Raw genomic sequence first — 9912 nt, forward strand, 5'->3', positions numbered from 1 at the left:
GTGGTTCCTCAAAAAACTGAAAATAGAACTACCTTATGACCTAGCAATCTCTCTACTGAGTATATACCAGAAGAACTCAGAAACATTGATATGTAAAGACACATGCAGCCCCATGTTTATTGCAGCATTGTTCACAGTGGCCAGGACATGGAAACAGCCAAAAACCCAGTCAATTCATGACTGGATAAAGAAGATGTGGCACATATACACTATATAATAATAGCCATAAGAAATGATGACATCGAATCATTTACAGCAAAATGGTGGTATCTTGATAACATTATACGAAGTGAAATAAGTAAATCAGAAAAAAACAGGAACTGCATTATTCCATACATAGGTGGGACATAAAAGTGAGACTAAGAGACATTGATAAGAGTGTGGTGGTTAAGGGGAAAGGGGGAGAGGAAGAGGGAAAGGGGGAGGGGGAGGGGCACAAAGAAAACTAGATAGAAGGTGACAGAGGACAATCTGACTTTGGTTGATGGATATGCAACATAATTGAATGACAAAATAACCTGGACATGTTATCTTTGAATATAGGTATCCTGATTTATTGATGTCGCCCCATTTAAAAAAAATAAAATTATTTTAAAAAATGCTGAAAGAAATAAAAAAAAAGACAGGGAGAGAGTCAAAGCAAGGGATATATAGGGACAGACAGACAGAATGGAGAGTGTTTTTTATTATGTGCCAGGTCAGAGATCAATCATCTGTATTTCGTTGTTTATTGACTGCTCTCCCATATGTTCCTTGACCAGGAGGCTACAGGTGAGTAATTGACCCCTTGTTCGAACGAGCGAGCTTGGGCTTAAGCTGGTGAGCTTTTCTCAAACCAGATGAGCCCAAGCTCATGCTGGCGACCTTGGGATCTCAACCCTGGGTCCTCCGATTCCAGTCAAATGCTCTATCCACTGCGCCACCGCCTGCTCAGTCTGTGAACATTTTTTTCTTTTACTTTCTCTGGATTTTGTTTAGTATCCTGGTTCTTAGTATGGGTGGAAATGCTGTGTATTTTAAGGTTTTTTTTTTCCTAAAATATATTCATCACTACATTTTTCCATAGGTTTTCTTATGTAGTTTATATTTCCATTAATTTTAAAGTATTTTGTATATTGAATAGTGATTTGGGGGGGTTATTTAGGAGTGAATTTCTTAACTTAAAAAAGGAAGGATTTTTTAGTTCGTTTCTATTACTGATTACTAGATTAAGTGTAATGACAACAAGAAACATGCTTTATATCATTTCAAAGGTTTGAGGTAGTTGAAACTTGCTTGAAAGAGCATTCAGGATTGTCTGTGGTAAATGTTTTCCAAGTGTGCTTTTCTGCTGCCTCCTCGTGTGCAATTTGGGAATCAGAGCTAAGAGAAGTTCACCTGGAAAAATACAGCAGTTGGGTTTGTGCGTTATCTATCAATGTTGAAACCAAGTCTATCTAGAAGATACTCTTATAACTTGTAAATATAAGGAATTTCTATTTACTGTTTGCTACTTGTTTCAACGTTAACTGTAGTGAAAGCAAGAGACATACTTGGTATCATTTCCATTCTCTGAAGTTTGCTGGAACATGCTCCATAGCATATACAATAATGGTCTCTATTAAAATTGCTTGTCTGCTGCTCCCTCGTGTGCATCTTGGAAATCACGCCTCAGTACAGGTCCAAAGGAAAGTTTTGGTAGAGAGGATTGTCTACAATCGTTGATTCCAATTTGCCATTTCTGTAAAGTTTTTGTGTATCCTTAGTGGTTTGTTTTCTGAAAATCTATCAGTTCATCTTGTTTTTCTTCTTTACTTTCAGCCATGCTTTCATAAAGCCTTTGGAAGTACCCACCAAATAACAGGCACTGTGCTAGGAACTGATGTACCTGCACTCAATGACTTCCGTTTCTACTATTTTTACTTCTGTCTTTTGATCTTCTTTTATTTAAATCTTCTTAATGTATTGTAAAATATGATGTGCTTTGATTTGACAAGTATTTTGAATTTTAACAGCTTTTTTTATTATAAAAACTGTATTCTTACTGCAGAATGCAAGAAAAAATGATGAGAAAAGCAAAACAACAAATTTTCATACAGAGATATCTACTGTTAGCATTATGACATTTTCTTTCCATATTCTTTGTGTCTCTATTATATTTCTCTATCTATATATACTCAGGTACATTGGGTGTGTGTACATCTGTGTGCATAGATGTGCATTACACATGAGCATATCTCTCTGTGTCCACAGTGTCTCTCATTTGTGGATATCTGTGTACTTATGCAAATGACTCTTTATTCATTCATTCAATAAACACTTATTGTATTTCTATTATGTGCCAGGCACTGTGCTCGACACTGGTTGCCTATAGTGAATGAGACAGACTCACATTTTATCTTTATAAATACTACACTGTCATGGGGTAGACAAAGGAAGGAAAATATACAAAAATAAAATAATTATAAGTTGTGACAAGCACTGGATTTGGTAGTGCAATGTCTTTGGTCTCAGTTTTGATTGATCGTGGTGAGGTTCAGCATATCAGTTTCTCGGAAGATATAGCTGAGACATAAGTCTCAGTTCTTCAGCAATGCATGTTCTGAGCTATAAAACTGAGAAAATTTACAAGTGATGAAACAAAAACACTGGGAGGTGTTCTGTTACCAAAAGAACCTAGCTTGTAAGTGGAGACCCAGGCTAAGATAAATTCTGATGTCCAATGCTTAGGAGATCTTTCAGTCTGGATTGCTGCCACAGCACATGAAAAAGTGCACATTAGAAAAGGGGTAGCTTTCTGCCCCGAATGTCAAGAGCAAAGAAAAGTCTTCTGGTGTTGTCACCACAGCAGACTAGATTATTATTTTATTTTTTAATTACCTCAGGTTTTCTCTAGTAATTTTTTCCCTTAAAAAAGAAAGGCTTGCTCTCACCAGAGAGCTCATTATTTAGAACATCACACCTATACACTAATGTCATACGTTTGGTCCTGGGTCAAAGCATATACAGAAACAGATTGATGTTTCTAACTGTCTGTCTGTTCTAGCCCTCTTTCTCCTTCTAACATTAATAATTACATAAAAGAAAAAATGACAATGGCTTTCTTGTTGTTGTTTTTGCAGCTTAAATTGCATAGAGGAATAAATAATGTTTTTCAAAAGCTCACCCCAAGAAAAAATAAGTGGTAAGGTTATAAAGTACCATATTTCCCCATGTATAAGATGCCTCCCTGTATAAGACACACCTTAATTTTGGGGCACAAAATTTGAGAAAATGATAAAAAATGTGAGTAAACAAAAAATGCAAGTAAAAAATACTACAACCACTGTATACGATACACCCAGTTTTCTAACCCCACATTTTTCAAAAAATTAGTCTTATACATGAGAAATTATGGTATACATGCTCTAAATGTCTCCGTGAACATTTCATTTTTTCACAGAGACAGGGAGAGAGTCAGAAAGAGGGATAGATAGGGACAGACAGACAGGAATGGAGAGAGTTTTTTATTATATGCCAGGTCACAGATCAATCATCAGTTTTTTCTTGTGACACCTTAGTTGTTCATTGACTGTACTGTCATAAGAGCCTTGACCAGGGGGCTACAGCTAAACAAGTGACCCATTGCTTGAGCCAGTGGCCTCAGGCTCATGGGCTGGTGAGTTTTGCTCAAACCAGATGATCCCATGCTCATGCTGATGACCTTGGGATCTCAAATCTGAGTAGTCAGCATTCCAGTCATATGCTTTATTCAATGCCCCACAGCCTGCTTAGGCTGTGAACATTTTTTTCTTTTACTTTCTCTGTATTTTATTTAGTATCCTGGTTCTTAGTATGGGTGAAAAAGCTGTGTATTTTAAGGTTTTTTTCCCCTAAAATGTATTCATCACTACATTTTTTCCATAGATTTTCTTATGTAGTTTTTACTTCCATTAATTTTAAAGTATTTTCTAACTTCAATTGTGATTTTGAGGGACGGTTATTTAGTAGTGAATTTCTTAACTTAAAAAAGGAAGGGTTTTTTTACTTACTTTTTATTATTGATTACTAGATTAAGTATAATTACTTTTGTCAGTCTGATGCATGTCGGTATGCATTGTGCACTTCGGACAAAACTTCCTCATTGAGGTTGCCAGGAAAGACAGAAGAATTTTTTTGCTGCTCTCCAGTGGAGACATCTTGAGAATAATGCTCTTTCACAGAAAGTCCGCTGTTGGTGGGTATTGGTTTCTGTGAATAATTTTATGCCCCTGCAATTTCCCACATAGTGAATAACTGACTATGGTGTAAGCATGTACTTTCAGATTCCATGTATAATCTATACTGCAGCTGTGAGACTAGCTAAGGTTCTCAAGAGAACAATAGTGTCTGTTTCTGTATCTCAGGTAGGAATAATGGGCTATGAGAGATTGATTGCCATGACATTGCTACTTTAGGTAACTGCTATAGGGCTGATGTAGAAATATTCTTTTGGAAAAGGGAAGGACTGCTTTGGGTCACTCTGTTTCCTTTTCTGGTGTGGAACAGTAGAGTTTTCTGGAACTCTGGGTTTTTCTGATCACGATCTCTGTCTTAGTTCTTCGCCTTGGCTTCCTACAGGTGGTTGTTTGCAGGTAACACTTCTTTTATTTAGCTTCCTTATTTGTTCATGTATTTATTCTTCATTCACTTTTGTACTTTCTTGTTTTCTATTGATTCATTTTCCCCTTTATTTATAAATACTTGTTTTTTCCCTTTATTCAATTATTAGGTTATTTAGTTAATTATTTAATAATTTTGATTGTCTTCCTTTGGTTGTTCCCTCACTACCTTGTTAGGTACTGGTGCGTGTCATCCCACTGTGCCTGATTCAGCCATTGCAGGGGGGATCTGCCCTTTGCTTTTTGTCTTTCTATCTTTATTGTGTGGCAGACATCCTGTTCATAGCTGTGAGACCTCTGCCCAGAGCCTACTGTTCTTGAGCTACAGTAAATAAAGCAGCTTTTTTTGGTGTGTGCTCTATTTCTTGGTGTAGTTCTATATGAGGCTTTCACGGATTTAAATTCATGTGACCTTGTAATTTTACATCGTGATGTATTGAACTTAACATGAAGGGTTCCATCTCAGAGTGGGTCACCCTGTTTCTAAGACTTGATCTTTGTGGCCAGAATCCTGTCTGGGCAAGAATTTTAGCTTTGAAGCCCTCGGTCCTCCACTGGTGCTTGTAGTGCTCTCCAGAGCCTCCATTGAGTGTGCAGGGTCTTGACTTTCACTGTGCTGACTTGTTTTTTGTCATGCCTTCTCCTGTTAGTCTGATGAACAAGAACCATTAGCTTGGATCCTCTCATCTGCAAGTGTGGGTGGGATCCCTTGTTGCCCTCTGATGCGCACTGCCATGCATTCTGCATTTGGGGAATATCACTTACACAGGGGTTAATGGGAAAGGATACATTATTTTGCTGTGCTCTAGTGGGGAAATTGTGAATTAATAGCACTTCATAACAGGAAATTTTCTTGCACCTGTGCTGCTGCTTTGCAAAACAGTTTGGAACAGCCATTGCAACTTCCATCTGTGGTGTCTGTAAATGTGTCAGAGGAAGGGCTCCAGCCAGAGAACATGGATTCCTGTACATGATGCCATGCTGAAGCCACTCACTGCATACTAAAGCTGGGTGAGCATTTGCCCAATCCAGTGACCTCAGGGTTTTGATGCTGGGTCTTCAAATAGTCTCCAGTTCACTCTCCACTGCATCACCACCTGGTCAGGTTGTTCCTCTACTTAATTTAACAGGTGAAGGGAAAATAAGACCATGTTATTAAACATCTTGTTGCTGTTTTCATTTATATCCTAAGATCTATAGACATTTTGGGAAATTGACATCATTCTGTGTATATTTGTTTTTATTTGTCTTCATTTGATTGAAAGAGAAATAAGTAACAGTAATTTAAATATGTTTTGTGATTTACAGTCTGGAGGCACGGTGTTCCGAGAATGAGAAGCTTTATGTAAGTGATATCATGGTCCCTTAGGGTGAATTGAGAGATACGTTGTGGGGCACTTGTTCAACATGTGAAGAAGTGGATCTGTAGGTGGTGGATTGTGGAAAGTAAAAGATGAAGAATGTTGGTTTTAGTTCCACTGTAGCACCAGTAGGAAGGATTGAGTTATGAGGCAAGGACAGTTGCCTACAGGGGTTTCAGTGGGTTGAGGTGTCAGATATGATTTTCCCCCATCAGACAGGGGTTTCTGGATCTGCCCATCTGACCCATGGGGCACAAGTGCCACTGGCAGTTAGGGAACACTCAGAACAGTGGTGTCCAGTCAGGTCATTTGCCATACATTGCTCTCTGTTTTAGATGGTCTGGTCTACAGTTGCTGAGGCAGCAGAGTGCACCTGAGCAGCCTCCCAGGTGGCAAATGTATGCTTTCAGGGTCTGTGTGAACACTGAATAGAGGAGAAAGAGAGGCAGAAAGACTGTCAGTCATTAAGGGGACAGCAGAGAAATGGCGCTGTATGGATAGTTGTGTTGTTGTTTCTTATATTTCCTTTATTGAGTTTAGTGAGGGTATTGGGAGAGACATGGACAAGCAACCAACCATTGTTCCCTGTAGTTGTTTCTTGGCATTCCCATTGGTTGCTTCTTGTATCTGACTTGATTCGTGAGTGAGCACATCATGTATGGTGGACTGGACAGCACTGTGTGTAGCCATTGACCTTGCTTCGGTTTCTGTACTTTAGGTCTCAGCCTCCAGGCTGCTTTTTCCATGAATGGTGTTCCCAGGTCATTCGTGAATGTTCTGGATGGCATTTTGTTGTTTTGCTGCATAGCGGTTGCCTGAATCTAAACTGGCATTTTTAAGTTTTTATTGCCTACTCTTCCGTTGAAGCCACGAGCCACAAGAAATCGTGTGTATGTTGTGCATTCCTCTGTGCAATGGTGTTTATTTCTGTGCCGGTAACAACAGTCATTACTGACATAAAGTTTTAGTAGGTGAGGGGCGTCCCTCAGCAAGGCTTTGAATGTGAAACCCTTAAAGAAACAGTAGCCTTGCCAGTCGGCTCCAGAGTAATTTTTGGGACAGTTCCCCGGCTGCTGGAAACTGTGCACACCCCCGGGATGGTGCGACCAGGCAGCCATCTTCAGCTGAGGCCTGGCTGTTGCGCTCTTCTGTACCTCTGCCCCTCTTGTGTCCCCCCTTCCCCTTGTGGACGAGTCTCAGTGCACAGCATGGACTCATCTACTCAACAGCTTGAGTGCTGGGAGTCGAGAGGGGTGAGACTCCAGATTGCATGGTTGATGCGGAGGTCAAGTAGGGAGGGAACGGTGACCTGCAGCTCAAGCACTTGAGGAGAAAGCAGCAAGTCTGTGACACGTGACAGGGAGGTGCAGCCCTGGAAAGAGGGAGGAAGGGCCCCTGCCTCGCCAGGGGAGGGTCGTTAGGGAGGCACCATTGAACGCGGTCTTGGTCCGAGCAGGTCAGGGCGGGAGACGTCAGGCCGAGAATGGAGGGCTCCCTGCCCGCGGTTGGAGGCAGACGGGACTGTCCTCAGGGGGTCGAGGAGAGGGTGGTTCGTGAGAGGTGCTGAGCGAGGAGCTTGGGGAAGAGGTTTGGGGAGCGTTCACTCCGAGGTGGGAGGACTGGTGTAAAAAGGAGGATTGGCGTGGAATGAGAGGCAGCAGAGTCCTCTGTACAGGACGTGGCCCTGAGGAGGTCCAACCCGAAGGAAACTTTGGGAGGGTGTGGGACAGGACACAAGACGTCTGCGGCGAGGGAAGTTTTGGGGGTGGGTCTCCCGTCTGTCTGTGGAAAGCTCAAGAGAGCAGAGCGTGCTGAGTCGCAGGTGAGCTTAATGTCCAGTCCTCCAGCTTCTCACGGGGCAGGACGGGCACGAGGACGCAGTCAGGTGTAGCCATGGGTCCGAGAGGATCCTGGCTCACCTCCACCTCAGTTTCCGCATCGTCTAGCATTCCTGAGGCGTAGTAGGAGGAAAGCAGTTTTCTTGTTCAGAGCAGCATGGGAATAGTGACCCAGGTCGTGTAGGTGGGAGCTGGACGTGTCACCAGGAAGGGTCCGGAGATCAGACGAAGGGAGCAGACAGGATCTGACTGCACGTAGACCTGGAGGTTTAAGGAAAGAGCCCTTTAAATTCTTACACCTTTGTTGTCTAGATGCTGGTGGTGGGAGTGGTTTGTATGCATCAAAAAAAAAGTGTCTTCGTTGCTACGTTTATGTCTTAATGGGTGTCACTTTGTTAGAGGTGTAGTTTTCTGTGTTTGCAAGGAAAGGGAAAGGCCTGAGAAGACTGGGTAGTTATGATTCAGTCTGTGAAGTGAGGGAAGTGAAGAGTGGTGTTTGGCTGTAGCGGGCCTGTCAGGTTTGCCCCCTAGAGAGCTGAGGAATGGGTGAGGGATGCAGCACCAGACAGTTTTGGGAGTGTTGTCGGCATTAGTACAGAATTTCTACACTGTTCAAGTAGGTATTATTTTCCCCAGCGGCATCTTGTATAAGTGCACAGTAGTGTTTTTCCTAGCCCTTTACTTTTACCAGAGGTGAGTCGTGAGGGGACACTGTTTTCATTTCCCGGGGTTTATAGGTACAATAACTTGAAATTCAAGGTGTTGGTGAGGGACGAGATCCTGAGTTCTCTACGAAAGAGGAAATAGCCCATCTGTTTGAGGCGGTGGGTTTTAGGGAACAGTTGGGATAGGGAAGAACAAGTGGGGGTCCCGCGGGGCCCGCGTGTTCCCAGTCGCCTCATGCACGTGATCTCGTTGCGCTTCTGTCAGAGACCCCGCCGCAGGTACCGCCCTTGTCCCTGCTTGGCCTGACTTCGTTCACGCGTAACAGCCCCCTCCTGAGATGCACAGACCACGTAGTGCGTCATCGGAGTAAGGAGTTCACATGCTCCCCTCCGGAGCGCTCCTGTGTGCCGCCATGTAGGGAATTCTGCTGCACTTCACAGGGAACCATGACGTCATCTCTGCGTGCCCCGAAGTGTCTTCTGTTCTTATAATTCAGGGGATTTAGATCGTGTATCAGGAGACTGGCATCACGCCGAGATGGCCCTATTTCCATGGTTCCTAGGACTCTGGGCTTTTGGGAAAGGAAGCTTGTTCTCTGGGGAGAGCGACAGCTTATGTGAAAGGGCTGTGTCATTTCCGAGGTCATTCCTTTTCACATTCTGTTAGGAAAGAGACGTCCTGTGTCAGGGTTCTCCATTCCCTCCCACTGAGAAGATTATCTGGGCTCAGTTCTGCTGTTAGTCACTGTGCTTCTCTGGGTCAGGATTCACTGAGTAGCAAGGATTCCTAAAAAGTTTTTAAAAAATTTATTTTGGCCTGACCTGTGGTGGTGCAGTGGATAAAGTGTCAACCTGGAAACACTGAGGTTGCCGGTTCAAAACCCTGGTTTGTCTGGTCAAGGCACATATGGGAGTTGATGCTTTCTGCTCCTCCCCCTTTTCTCTGTCTCTCTCTCCCCCCCCCTCTAAAATGAATAAATAAAAAAAAATTTTTTTAATTTATTTTAGTGCTCTCTTGTGGACATCTTGAACATAGCACATTTTAAACTAATAAGATACTACACTTGATCTTAGGCAAAAGGCCAAGAAGTGATTGAATATAGCACATTTTAGAGAGGCCGTGTCTTATAGTCTCTTGGCATAAGAATGCGAGTACACCTATAAGCCCTTAAGGTTTTCTATAGGATCACTGTCTGAAAATGATGTCAGTACATCAATATTCATTCTGTTTGTCTGACCTGTGGTGGCTTAGTGGATAAAGCCTCAACCTGGAATGCTGAGATCTCTGGTTTGAAACCATGTACTGTGTGGTCAAGGCACATACAGGAGTTTAAGTTGATGCTTCCTGCTCCTCCCCCCTTTCTGTCTGTCGGTCTCTCTCTCTTTCTCTCCCTCTTTCTCTCCTCCTTTCTACACTAAATAAATAAAT

The 9912-nt window shown here is 42.4% G+C and overlaps 1 non-coding gene across 1 annotated transcript; it reads right to left on the reverse strand.

Moving 5' to 3' along the window:
• Nucleotides 1-9392: 9392 nt before the first annotated feature.
• LOC136386933 (U2 spliceosomal RNA) lies at nt 9393-9577 on the reverse strand. Its single transcript, XR_010748055.1, has one exon. It is a non-coding gene; the product is annotated as a U2 spliceosomal RNA (small nuclear RNA).
• Between the last annotated feature and the right edge of the window lie 335 nt (nt 9578-9912).

Source organism: Saccopteryx leptura, unplaced genomic scaffold (assembly GCF_036850995.1).
Source record: "Saccopteryx leptura isolate mSacLep1 unplaced genomic scaffold, mSacLep1_pri_phased_curated manual_scaffold_21, whole genome shotgun sequence".
NCBI lineage: Eukaryota > Metazoa > Chordata > Mammalia > Chiroptera > Emballonuridae > Saccopteryx > Saccopteryx leptura.